At 43.5% G+C, this 13,817-nt stretch overlaps 1 protein-coding gene across 3 annotated transcripts in view; it reads left to right on the forward strand.

Moving 5' to 3' along the window:
* PRKCZ (protein kinase C zeta) overlaps nt 1–13,817 on the forward strand; it is a 1,951,357-nt gene that overhangs the window by 1,545,409 nt on the left and 392,131 nt on the right. The window lies entirely within an intron of this gene.

Raw genomic sequence — 13,817 nt, forward strand, 5'->3', positions numbered from 1 at the left:
GAGGTAAAAGTGGGACAAGTCAGTAAAAAACACCAATTGTAGATTTTGTAAGACCACTTCAGTAAAAACCCCTAAACATATTGTCCTGACTTGTCCCATGTTTGGGGAACCGTGGCTGCGCTATTTGGTTCCAGCGCTATTGACCAACATGTTCTGGGTCAGGCTTATGTGAGAAATGCAGTGAAACTGATCCTGGCGTTGCATGCTTTTTTATTGTCGAGGAGAGGCTCAGTCCAGAGGGGGAGAGCGTGGAAAGCAGGGGAAGCCCCCTTTCGGCATCGCACCTGTGAAGGGTGGAGTGTAGCAGAGCCGCGGTGCCCGCAACTTTCAGAAGTGGCCTGAAAGCAAGAACAAAACACTGGACGCCTAGCGTTTACACGCAGTGAGAAGCCGCAGAGACGGGAATCCAAATCTCGGTGGTGGATTGACCACGACCCTTTTGTGGTGGGCAGAGCGCCCGTTCAACGACACCGAAACCACAACGCTGAGGAAACAGTGAAACATCTGCTTACCCGCAGTCATACCTGGTCCTAGGGCAAGAGAGGATTGAGAGCGGGACACCAGCGAACTCGAGAAGACAGAGAAGTGGAGCAAACAAAGAGAACCTTAGCCAGTGACGGTCCCCTGTAGAATCAAAGTGAAATGGGAGAACAGAGAACCGGGAGGCCGCCAGGGAATTGTTTTGAAGCAGAAGAACTCATCCCAGTGGAATAGACGAGAGATTGAATTTTAAGTCGATAAAATTGAACTGTATGAATGTGAGAGAGAATCCCAAATGCACCTGAAACAGTGGCACTTCGACAGTGGCACAAATACCCTTGGATGAGGGACAACGCCCCAGAAGTAACGAAGTAAAAAGAGGAGAATATCAGAGAGAGAATTCTATGAATACGAAGAGAAGCCAAGTAAATCATTTAAAAAGAGACTTCTACGACCGGGGTACACATACCCTGGGAACACTGGCTAATACCCCATAAACTGAGAAGTAAAGGGAAGGGAAGAGAGAGAGAGAGAGAGAGAGAGAGAGAGAGAGAGAGAGAGAGAGAGAGAGAATATATAACAATAGGGATAGATCGGCCTTTTACTTATTATTTAATAAATAACGTGTAGTAATGTCCTCAGTGTCCGCATCCTCCTTCTGACCCACCGCATTTTGTAAACTAGGGGTTGTTTGTTTCAGAAATGCATACAGTCTTTATCAGATACTTTGTTACATACCCATCTGCCATTGCAAACCTAGTGTACTGCTATTTCAATGTCAATTTCTAAGGCAGTGCTCTGTTTGTCTAAGCTTTTGTTAACAAAAATAACTTAAAGCCTGAAATGGGCATATACTAGCATCCTCTTCAAATCTTGTATGCTCTGTAATTCGATCCCAGGAGTTGCAAATGTGAAAGAACAGGTGTTCAATTTTAGAAAGGTACGAATATCTGGAAGGCATATCAAATCTACTTCTTTGGTTCTTCACTGGAAATTACAATAGAAGCAGCTGCATAGCAACTAAAAGGTTGACACCACTCTGTAGAGGATTTATTGCAGGGGCTACCCCTAGGCTTGATTGTTTTTCACAATTGGCTAGGGTGGCAGAGAGAGAAGTTATTGGAACTTTCATCTTGTATATCCTGTCAGATTTGATCATAACTGAAGGTCATTAAAATCAGTCTTATTATTACAAATGAACAGTAAACCTGAAAAGTAAAGGAAATATTGAGCCCAATTGCAATTGATATATACAGCGGGTTTGTAAGGAAATTGCCCTATAATTATGCCACATGTTATTTGTTTCTTTTTGTACAATGCTTTTTAAATCTGTGCCGCCACACCCAGTATGCCTGCAAACCATCAACTTTGTGTGCACGTCCTATGTGGTCAGCAGGCATCCCAGGAGACAAGCAGGATGGAACGGGTCACAGCAGCATCTAATGAGTCCACAAGGCAGGAGGAAACCCTGCAGTAATGAAGAGTAATCAGTTGTAATATTTACACAGATAAAACCCCTCCATAGCTCACACTGCAATGAAGAGTCAGGACACAGCTGAGAGGCAAACCAAGTTATTAGAGAAAGACAAACGGCAAAATACAGTAATACAGAATGACAAGTGACCGGTCTAATCCGTTGTCAGATGGGGCACTCTGCCCGTTGTTGGGTCAGAGCTTATCTTATATAGCATGGCAAGTTTCCATGACGTTTGTAGACATTTGGTAATACTAGGAAGCAGACATTTGTGAAGAAGCCTTGCAGTTGCATGCAGGGTACATTGTGTAGCAAGATCAGTAAGTAGCTCTGATATAAACAACTGACTACTCCTTATAAGGTGGTATTTGTACACAGCTATGGAAAGGTACTGGGAGCTAGTGTCTCATGGGTCCCCGAGGGCAGCATTAGGTTGTGGCCTGCCGAGCCAAGGCGGGGCGTGGCCATGATAGGAGAGCCGGGTGTAGCAAGAGCCGGAGCCAACAAAATGACTCATGTGCTTTTGGGAGACTTTTTATTTTTATTTTTTTCACCAAGACATGGTGAAGAATCTAGGGCCTAAAACGGCAGAGGGTGATTGCTATGAGGTATAGTATCAGGACAATTCTGCCACATCAGTAGAAAGGATGCCACAGGCTTGTCACTTATTCAAGTAGGTTGAATTGTGTACAAATACAGGACATTACTTTACGTCACTATGCCATCTAAAATATTTGGTTGACCTGTTTCTGCCCTTTTTATTTACTATTCATTGGGAAAAAAGTTGTCTGGTCTTGAAATTCTAGGTCCTCCGATTATGCACTCCCAAAGTGGAATTTGGCTTGTTAAATCTTCATCTGTCCCATTGACAAGCTGCCTCATATTTAATGTTCATTACACTGTGGAGTACTCTCTTAGCTTCTTCTCAAATCAAGAAAGTTACTTATGGAAGTCAAGTTGCTCCATCAATCGAAGCAGGCTATTCCCTCTGTGTTTTCCCGTTTTTTCTTTCTCATTGCCAGTTCCTTTTGCAGAATGGTTTTAGAATGGTAACTTCCTGCTGAAATCTTGATTCTCTTGGCTTTTAGTAATACATTGTTACAATGCCCATTTCATATGCTGACCGGGTCTGTAGGTGTTTCTACTACCAATATCTGGAAATTCCCTTTGCCCTGAATTTGGGTCTAAGTCATCAAAAATGATATGGTGGCACTACAATTTGTTTTAAGGAGTGAGTTCATGTAGGCCCCCCAGATGCTTGATTCATCCACACACACTCCACTCAAGAGTCGTCGTACCTCAGTAGTGCAGATTATCTTCAATCTAAGCCCAGTTGGAATTCAAAACAAACGTATCTTAGTCATGATGCAGAATTAGCAATCCAAGGTATGGGAAAAGGTATATTTTTTTGTACACATACTAAGCACTTAAGGACATGGAGGCTTTCTTCCAAATACGAATGACAGTGATAACGTGGGGTTTCGGAGACTCCTTAATTTTGTGGCACATTTATGGGTGGGCAGAATAAACGAGACCCCTACAACTATACCTTGTAAGTCACTTCGATCAGCAGAAATGTTAAGTTAATGCGGATTCAGCTGCCAAACTATCAAAATATCTTAGGATGGTGGTCTTCAAAAGTCTGTTTTAAAAAGGGGTGTTTTTCTGCCTTTGTGCCACCAAACTGTTGATAACAAACAGTTAATCGGAATACAGATGGCGTTAAACCAAACACTTCAATGTTCATAGCCAATGATCTCCACAGTATTCTTGTCCTGGAGTCCTTCCCACCTCCATATTCGAAGAACCAGTTTGAAGATTGGAGGGACTCTGGGGCCGGAGAGGCTCACCGGTGCCGTGAATTGCTACCCAGAGGGTGTCTTATGGGCAGATCTTACATAGTCCTCTTCCCCCCCCCCCCCACCCAACGTTCTAAGGAGAATTCCTCCAAGACTGGTATTTTCCCTATAGCACCCTCTTGTATTGAAACCCCTTTCAGGTGGGTCACTGTCTCATAGGGCATACTTCCCGCCCACACTCCACTACTGGATCAATGCAGAGTTAGAGTAGTGTCCAAACTGGGTCTGAATTGAAGAAGCCACTGTTCACGCTAATCCACTGGACTGCTTGTTCTACAATGACAGGAATTCTTCAGCCTCCTTCACCCTTTATTCCATTGTTTTGTGAGGTCATTACTTGTACTTCCATTAAAGAGAAAGTCCAAGTCCAACAGATTGTTCCCATCGAAAACCTGGTTCATCTTCATATGCCAGCCTTCTTCCAGGTCTTCCAGTGGATGGTGGGATTATCAATTTGTATAGCTGGGATTTCCCCATAGACACGATTCCTTTGAGATGAGGTACTTCTCATCTCCAACAAGATTTTCATTCTACCATTCCAACAAAACAAGTGTGACCTCATGAAATTTAGCCAGTTTGTTCATGGTCCTTTTCTCCCAGTTGAAAGCAAAGATGCACGACCCCCTTTGAACATCTCTCTAGGGATGTCCCATTTATCTGTCTGCGATCGACTGCCTTCTGGCTCCCTCAGGAGTATGCTGTTTTACTGTGCTATGGAGCAAGAGTGCTTCAGAGGCTGAACTGGGTTTGGAAGTTTTGGATGATGACTGGAACTAGATTTATGCTGGTGCCTACTGCTGGAAGCCTGATCTTGATCTCAGTTATACACAACAGAGGACGTTTCATCATTTGTATTGGTCGCCTTCTAAGAGTGGTCCTGCAAACTACTCCCTACCAATGCTTGTTGGTAATCTAAGGACAAGGTGGGGACGACAGCCCACATGGTTTTGACCTTCAACAAAAAGCCTTAAACCCTTTTGTTGTGTGGGGTGCAGTGGATTAATATGGGCCGGTCTATCATGTGAGCGCCCATCACCTGCATAATGGTCCTGATATTGCTTGTCCCAACTTCCGGCTGGTTGCTGTGGCAACGTTGGTAAGAGGTGGAAGCATTGTGGGCTTTGTTACGTTTCCTTGTAACCTCATTCAGCGGTCTAATTGTTTTGCGAAATGGCGCCCTGCAGTGGCGGTCGCTATACTTAGTACAGTTTGCCAGCAGACTGTGCGTTGCAACCCTCTGGTAGGATAACCTGAGGTAACGCTCCCCTGCAGTTCTTTCCCATATTTTGCTCTGTTTTCTGCTTTGCCCCTTGTCCTTTCCCTTCTTCATTGCTGTGCTTCATGCTCCTTCCTGGTTACTACTCCGCCTGCAGTCATTATTCCTTTACAGTCGCCGACATCCTACATTTGTGGATATCATCTCACAAGGGGAAACTGGAACTCTGCCTACCATACGACTGTGAATAAGGGGTTTTTAGGCCATCAGCTTTTCTCCTTACTTTACTTGGGTTTCCTCATATACTCCACCTTACTTTGCCTGTATATGTAACCAGGCTAGCAAGGTGCGGACTGAACATGATCGTCCCTTCTTACACACAGACCGTCTGCACTTAAGAAAGAAGGGAGTTAAAACTATTGAAAGATCTTCAACAAACAAGACTTTGTAATTTAAAGGCAGTGAGTCTGAAATTGCTGCACTCACACATGAGTAGCAGGATATTGAGATGGACCTGTAAGGCTCTTAGCCAAGACACAAATTCTAAGGTACTGTAATAGCAGTGCTACACCCTCCTTGAAGGCTGGCTCTGTATCCCCATTACTGTCTTGACAACGGAAAAGGTCCCCTCTCAGTGGAAGGATAAACTGGCGCACAATGGCCTTATGCAGGGTACCTTTAACACACTTTGTGATTGAGATAGGTTTGACAGATGGTGTTGATCATTGTCCTTTTCCCACGCCTTCCCGCTCTTGCTCACCCATCCCCGTTTCGACCCATTTCCCCCTCCTTCCTTTTTCTGCTATGTGCATTTTTCTCCTATGACTGTAGGCTTAATGAAGTGTCTTGGGGTGTTAGAGTATGAATTGATTATGTGTGCACTCACTGCACTTGTGTTGTGACTTCTATTGTAATGGTCCCTTGGAAAAGTAATAAACAGTGTTTAAAAAAAATGAAAACCCTAAGTCAGATCACAGCATTGGAGAAGACAGACGGCTGGCAGCTTGCATAGCACCATTTACAGCATTTGTTCAGCCAACCTCCCAACTCAAACCAGCAAGAAAGCCTCCAAACTCCTTCCATCAGCCATAGAGATTTAGGAGGGGACACCTCTTGACCTTTTTCCCTGAAAAAACTATCTTTATGCCAGCTGACCACAAAACCGAAAATGTTGAGGAGTCTGGGAAATGTTCAGACTACTATAGGTTTAGAAACTAAAACCTCCCAAGAGACCGGCCAGAGCACAAGCAAAAAACCTAAAAACATCATTAAAACCCCAAGACTTCTCAAAAAAGCTCCAAGAATCTTGACGGCAGGCAGACAACCGTTTGAAACCATCAGTCCCAAGCACGAACTGGGAATCCAACGTAACTGTCCCATTTCTCCCATTGGCATTGGCTAGCTGCTAGCCTCTACCCACCCTTAAAGAGAGACAGCAGGAGCTCTGGGTTTGTCACAGACCTGGAGGAAGCAGACCTACCTTTCACCACTCCCTTGATACAAGGGGAGATTGCTGAAGGAAGGAATGTTGAGAACACTGCTGCCTGGAAGAATGCATTGCATGCTTGAGGGCATGGAAGCAGATTCGGGGAGCTGCTAGCACCTGGAAACCCATGGAAGATAACCTGACCAGAGAAGTACAAAAGCACCTCCTAAGCCCCTGGCAGAAAGGGAAAGCCTGTGCCTGAGGCTTTCCACCATCAAACCTGGAAGGTAAACCAGAGAAACCAGACTTGCGGCATGTATGATATAATTTTGATTGCCTGAAAAGGACCCTTAATGAGTGAGCGAAGAAATACCCATTCAACCCAAAGTGAATTTGGAGATGTATGAGAGATTAGAATGTGCTGAGAAGCTTGGCAGCATTCTGAGAGACTGGAATCTTGAGAAAACTGGCAGAGGTCTTCGAAAGACCTATTTTAAACCTTAAGAAAGTAAAGGGTTGTGAGATACCTGAATTGAAATGTGTGGAACCAGAATCTGGTGAGAGACTTCAATTGACGCTTAAGAAAAGCAAGGTCTGCAAGACACCTGAATTGAATTCTGATAAATCGGAGGTCTAGGAGAGACCTTGAGTGAACCCGTCATGGCTGAGGTGTAGCCTGAGAAGAGAGCAGTCCAAAGCATGCAAGAATTCTTGCAAAACATCATAAAAGCAGGAAGACTGACTGAGGGTCTCTGCTGGAAGTAACTCTGGTAGAGCCTTCCCAGGAGAACCAATGGATTACGGTATGGAGGGAGGGGGTGGGAGCCGGGGGGGGGGGTGAAGTTGAGGAGCTCTTGGGTTCTGTAACAAAGTCCAATTTTTGAGGTAAATGGAAGGGACCAATGACTGCCACACACTCTGTAATTCAGCCCAGTGGGTATCTTGAGTATCCCCAAACCTTCCATATCCCCCTATGCTCCACATTTTAACTGCTCCAATCACCTTGGTAGCACAAGGATACACTGCCATCTTAACCATTATATAGAGAACCTAGGAGATCACCCAAATAATACAGTAGCAATCAAACACATCTGCAGTTTACAATGCTGTCAACAAGAGCATCCTTGCTTCTGTAGGAGAGACCTGGTTTATACCAGAGAGACACATCCTAAGCCCTGAAAAAACTTAAGCCCGAAGGTCCCTGTGGCATTGATATTACCCTTCAACCAACAAAATATAAATAGCTAGTTTGGCTAGCCCAACAAACGCTGCTTAAATAGTACCTCCCACTCAGGTGCCAACCGACATGGAATATCATACCAGAAAAAGAAAAATTCTCACCCATAAACTCTGCAACTGAACAACACGCAAATGAGTCTGTTGAGACCTAGGCAACCAACTATGAAAGACCTGGAACATTAACCTAATTAAAACACCCCAAATCCAAAAAAGGAACCGACAACCAACCAGTAAGCCCTCGACCCAGCAACTAACAAAAAACCTCAGTAAGATGCCACGTGCTAGTAAAGACCAAATCAAGGAAGAAAACCAATCATCACAACATTCCACGTCAAGGAACCAACAAACACTACATTAAACTGTTTCCCTTTCATGAGAACACAACTGAAATCAATATATTTATGGATGGCTGGCTGATGTGAGTTGTAGGTTGATGGGTAGCACAACAAACATTCCAACCACACAGAAAAGGATGCTGGAAACACAAGGGATAGATCTGAGATGGATGGAAGAAATACAATTGAACCAAACGACTACAACACATTATTCATGACTAAAAACTGGCGAGAGAATGAGATTCATCAACACAAACCTACAGACAATCCTGAAGACCACACCAACCCAAAACGCAACCTTCTCGAACTGCGAAATGGAAGCAACGAATATCTGCCGCACAACTAGCCCAAAAACAAAACAAACGCAGAATCAAAAGAAAAGACGAACCAATGCCAAATCAAATTGCCGTCCGAGGAGAAACAAACCTTAGGAAACCAAAAGATACACTGAAACGGTAGGTCAGTGTCGAAACACAACACAGAGATATACAAACTTCTCAGCGATGGTGGAACGGACATCCTATTCCTCACTGAAACCTAGCTAATGGAAGAATTCAAGGTAGTCTTGCAAAAATCCCTACCAAACAACCTCAAACTGCAACAAGCAAGCCGAGAAGGTAAGTGGAAGAGGCCTCGCTGTAGCCCACACCACCTAACGACATAATAACAGCAAAAGCACTATTTAACCCAAAGTGGGAACCACTCCGACTAGCCATGGACCACCAAACCAGTCTTTCTTTCCTACTAGTCTACACAACGCCCACATACAATCCACCTTTCAGGGACAAATTTATAGAAGCCACAACCCACATTGCCATAAAATAAGACAACCTGATCATATTAGGAGATTTCAGTACATGGTTTGAAGAAGTGAACACCAACTAAGCTAAATCACTAACTGCAGAACTTTTAAAAATGCATCTACAACAATTGGTGAAGGAAGAGACACACTCAGCAGGGCACAACCTCGATGCAATTTACTGCAAAAGAAACCTGGTTACAACCGCACCCCCAATGCACATTCTCTGGACCTCCTTATAATACTCTTTGTGATCTGCCCTCCAACACGAATACAAACCCACTATCTAAAAACCTCTAATTCAGAAAAGAAACTTGAAATCCCTAAACACCCTGGATCTTAACAACAGACTAGAATCCACAAAACTTAGAAACACTTCACGTGGAAGAAAGAACTGAGACACTCCAACAATGGATCCCAAACATCCTAAATGTTAGTTCCCCGAAAAAGCCATTCATCCATTCACCCAAAAAAGCGATGGCAAGATGGTTCACACCCCACCTCAGAGCCCTGAAGAAAACCTGGAACAAAAGTGGTGGAATAACTGCGACCAATAGAACAACCTTGCATACCAGCGACCTATAAGACTCTATAAAACTGAAATCCTCAAAGCAACAAAAAAAAATACTACGCTAAACGCTTCACAAAAGCAAGCAACACCCCAAAAAGGAGATGTTTCAGCATCATCAAGCTAAGAAATGTTACAGACTGAAACAAACCCAGACCCTCACAGAAACTATGATAACCTTGCAAACTACATAAAAAATAAAATCATAAGCATCCAGCAAGTGGTCAAGAGCATACCCAAGAACGTAAACATCTCAACCAACCAGACCACCGTACAGAAGTACCTAACTACAAGACTAAACAATTTCTCAGCAATTTCGACAGAAACCTGTTCTTACCTAGTGAATCAACGACACAAAGCAGGATCATCAGTAGACCTTTGCCACCAGACACCCTCACCCAAGAAATGTCTGCAGAATATGTCCAGAAGCTCATGAACCATTCACTGGCAACAGGAGCTGTACTGCGAAGTGTCAAAAGCGGTACACATTAAACCATTCCTCAAAGACCCCTCGGGAAACAAACTAACCTAACTACTGGTGTATCTCAAACAGCCCTTATCCTGGGAAACTCCTAGTAACCTACATATATGAATAAATCCTGGCACTCGTAGAGAATAATTAGATACTAGACCAGGTACAAGTCGGACTCAGACCCAGCAGAGGAATGGAATCGGCAGTACTATCCATATGGGACGACCTAAAAACAAACACTGACTCAAAAATAAACCTCGGTGCTAATACTACTACACCTTTCAGCAATCTTCGGCACAGTTCACCACAAAATCTCATCAAAAGAATCCATGAAATGGGAATCATCAACATGACTTTGCTATGGTTAAACTCCTTTCTAACAGAAGATAAACAACTTGGCTAATCCCCTTTGACTCAGCATCCCTTACGCCACCCATCTACATGAGCTCCCACTTATCAAATTCATCAAAATATATGGGCTGACCTGATAAAACTACTCGAACAACACACAAATCTATCAAATCAATGATACTGGAGAACTAGACCCAAATCCTTATCAATTGTCTCACACAAATGCATGAATGAATGACCACCAACAGCCTTAAACTCAATCTGGATAAAACAGATCCGGATCACGCCCAAACACCCATCAAACCATCATGTCTCGCCATGACCTAGTGAAATTGTAAACCAGCCAGACTATTCCAAAGTAGTTAAAAAGCTCGGAATATTAATGGACAACGACCGAACACTGGAACCACAAGTCAGTGGGCTAGTAAAGAAATCGTTCTTCCATCTGCGCGCAACCAAGCGGATACTACCCTTCCTCATTTGCCCACACAACTCACCATCACCTCCCTCCTCATGTCAGGAATAGACTATGCCAACAGCATCTACATTGGAATGCCTGAATAACTCGCCAAAAAACTACAGCGAATGCTGCAGACTCACTGAGAGAGTATATCATGCCAGCACTGAGAACCCTACACTGGCTCCACGACAAAAAAAAGGATTTACTTAAAAGCCCTCTGCATTGCACAAAGAGTAATTCAAGGCCGAGAAGGGGAATTCATACAGGAAATAAAATCTCCATCTACAGACCGAAGCGGACCCTGAGATCCAACAATGAACCAAAGCAATATTTGAAACTGAAATCTGGTGGATCAGCCTTCTCTTGCAACTCAGCAAAACCTTGCAACACACTTCCCAAGGAACTACAAACAGAAGAACTAAAAATCAGAAAACAAATAAAAACCTGGCTTTTTAACTCACCCACCTAAAGAGGAAGTACTATCGAAGAGAAAAACCCAACCTCGATAAAAGGAGAGGCTCCACATACCATTGTACAACCAAAACCAAATCAACCGAACCGGGCATGCCCCCCTATAAGAAAGCATAATTGCGCCAACCCTCATATAATGAATTTCTGCATAATCAAAACAATGTGGCCTACAAGGACACACAGATCTTCACCACTAACCCTATTAAAACTTTAAATGTTCTTAAAGACTTACAGCTCAACCACCAAATAAAACTTGCACATACTTCTTCCAGAGCACAGATTTGAAATCACACAGCAAACTGCCCACCTGCTACGACATCCAACTCAGACACAACACACTAAATCTCAGGCACTAAACCACAGACGCACAAAACAATACTATACAGACTTGGGCACAAAACAACAAACTCGTGCCATCTAGAAATAAACCCAACACACAGTGACTGTTTTTTTCCGAACTGAAGCTACCAACAGCAAAGCAACAGCTCTGTTGCGCTGTCAATCTCAGTCCCACTAACTAACCATTCTTCAGATCTGCCCAAGTGCCTGGAGATCATGAAAATGGCAGTGGTGTGTGGTATAAATCTCAGTAACAAAACACACTAAGACAGTGGCTCACAAGTCCTCTCACCCAGCATTCTGGGGATTCGTACGCATGCTCAGTGCACAAACTATCAGAATCAGCAGGATATATATATATATCTATCTATATATATATATCTATATATATATATATATCGGGTGAAGACAAGTTTTGATCCCCTCTTAATCACACCCTACACATGGAATGTGAAACAGATGTTTCACTGGCTTATCGTACGTAATCCCAAGGGGTAGTGTGGTGGGTCAAGGATTGAGTGGTTTTAGTGGCCGGTTCTGTATTTCAAAAGACTGTTGGCCCATCATTCATTACCCGCAATCTATATACAGCTAAATAATCATACCATTGACGAAGACCTACCCAGGGTCTTGGAAATATAAAAGAGGGCTTTGTTTGCCTGTTCGTTTTGGGGGGGGGGGTTAGGAATGCAAGAGGAGGAGACGTGTTTGGAGCATGGCCGTGCGGCTATAAGAAGGAATGATGAAAGAGTCAAAGCATTGAAGTGGAGAACACAGGAGCAAGAAAGATGAGGTGAAGTCAAAGAAATGAGGAGCACTATAGAGGAGAGTGAAGGAAGGAGGACTGGGAAAAGATGAGGTGTGAAAAAAGAGGTAGTGAAAAGACTAACCAACGTTAAGGAAGAAATAAAGGAGGGAAAAGCTCAGTTGGAAGAGAGGGGACACGAACTCTTTTAATTGGGATACTGAAGGTGAAACCAAGGAATAGAGGCGTAGAACTAAGGCAAGGCAAGACATGACTGATGTGGCAGAATGACAAGCCAGAGAAAAGGTGAGAAAGGGCAGTAACCAGAGAGGTCAAAAAAGAATGATAGGAGTGTAAAGATGAGGCAAGAACGGGGAAGAGAGAAGGTCCCAAGAATACCAATCCTACAGCTCACCATACAGTTTTAGCGAGGTGTCTGTGGGCAGTGCATAGCCTGGAGAAGATGCCAGCTCACCTGCACAGGCAATAAAAAGAGAGAGGAGCCTGTTTATTCCAGGGCCCCAACATAAGCTAAACGGCCCAATGCCGGCCCATTTACGACGACCCAAGGGACCAGGTGGGTGTTTTTGCATTTAACATATGTTCTGATCGTCCAATATAACAGCCATACATGACTAGCCCAGTAAAGAAAGAGTCTACAAATTGCCAAGAACCGAGTTCAGGCTTCTAAATCTGCAGAAACTGTGACTGTTTTGCTGCTGGGAAGTTGGATCTGTTCAGGGGATGGAATGAAGGACTGAGGACTGTGTCACTGAGCTTTTTACATTTGTTTTTTTCCCTCCCAAACTCAACCCAGTGAACTCTGCCAGATCCAAATCCCTGGCCTGTTTCAGTTACATCCAATAAAGAACCTGTACTGAGAGCTTGGCATTGTTGTGTCTCTTGATCACTCAGACGTGAGAGATCCCAGTGCATGAGAGGATTATAGTTGTGCCTTTGTGCACTTTGCCGTAGAGGTTCTAAGTGCCCCCTGATCAACTCTCCCAACCTCCTTTGTATCATAGCTTCAAACGTAAATGGTTCTAGATGACTTATTGTGATATATAAACCAAGTGAGCAGGTTAGCAGGGTACCAGTGAGGTGAGCTAAGGATTTATGAGATCCTTTTCCTGACACTTAGCGATATTCTAGCCTGAGAGGCTGTGGACAATAACCATACATGTAACTGTACGTTTTTGCTTCCATTTTACTTGATTAACTACTTTTTTATTTTTCACTCAGGTAGGTAGTTTCGTCAAGCTTTAGGGTATTCTCATTGTTCCTTGTTTCCTGTGTAAGAGTACTGCAGGCCCGTGATTTGCCCCTGAAACATGAACCACTTCATTATGTCTTCTATTGCAGATTGTACATCCTTGTAAAGTAAACCGCAGGGCTACTGTAAAATGCAGCTCTTTAAATAGTATTTTTCATTTTCAACAAACGCAATCGCCAGCTTTGACCTCAAGCATATTTTCTCACCTTGCATGAACTGAGAAAATTTACCAGTTTAGTACATCCTGAAATGCAAATAGTTTCTGCATACATAAGATATCATTGACTTTTTTCTTTTTTGTTTGTCTTAG

This window comes from Ambystoma mexicanum, chromosome 8, assembly GCF_040938575.1.
Source record: "Ambystoma mexicanum isolate Mex_15411 chromosome 8, UKY_AmexF1_1, whole genome shotgun sequence".
In the NCBI taxonomy this organism is placed as follows: domain Eukaryota; kingdom Metazoa; phylum Chordata; class Amphibia; order Caudata; family Ambystomatidae; genus Ambystoma; species Ambystoma mexicanum.